This window comes from Penaeus monodon, chromosome 25 (assembly GCF_015228065.2).
Source record: "Penaeus monodon isolate SGIC_2016 chromosome 25, NSTDA_Pmon_1, whole genome shotgun sequence".
NCBI lineage: Eukaryota > Metazoa > Arthropoda > Malacostraca > Decapoda > Penaeidae > Penaeus > Penaeus monodon.
The window spans coordinates 3,255,242-3,256,147 of NC_051410.1; positions in this window are offsets into that span (position 1 = coordinate 3,255,242).

Genomic DNA, 906 nt, shown 5'->3' on the forward strand with positions numbered 1-906 from the left:
GAGTAGAGTACATGCAAAAATCTCTAAACATACAAAATTTGAGTCAACCAATGTAGATGGTACACATTTTTATCTTGTAGAACCCTGCACATTGTGGAGTTCTTCTAAAGGGAAAATTTACAATCCTAAAAAGGTAAATTAAAAAGATAACATACTGTCTGTTTGGTTTACTGGAAGATATTAACCCTTAAAGGATACTTCATCTTGCGATCTGACACAGATGTGGCACTGAACAAGCACTATCAAATTCAGTTCAATTAAAAAAACACATGGGATGTGTTTTTGGAACCCAGTAATTAAAATTTACATTGTGGGACCCAGTGGGCACTAGGATCAATCTAACTCGTGCCCTCCCCTAGGCATGCCGAAACAGAAGATGCATATCCTTTAGGGGTTAAGCAATCTGCTGGCACATAGTTTCCACATACATAAGTCCAGTCCTCGATTCCTTTGCAACATGTTCATACACAGAACAACAATAAAGAACAATAAAAGACAACAATAGCAATGACGCATACATGCCAAGCTGCCAACCCTATTTTCATATGCAATCAAATAACACCAGACAAGCTTAAAATTTCTGCGAGGTTGAGCAGCTTTCGGTCTCCGCATTCATTCTAGTTCGACAACAGCCCCAAGTATATCTGGTTTCATCCTTCCTGCTTTCTTTCACTCGTCCAAACAGTTGTAAAAGTTGTGGAAGGTTTGTTGCTCGGAAGCATAATTTTACAGGATATTTATATTATCACCAATTTTACTCATCTACTCCTTTGTAAGAAGCTATTAGAGTTACACATAGTGACCTAAAAAGATACTGATAACATTTTCACTCTTGGGAATAATTGTAATTGTTACATAATGTACAGGACTGATTAAAATGTTAGTTCTGTAAGTACTTAAAATATT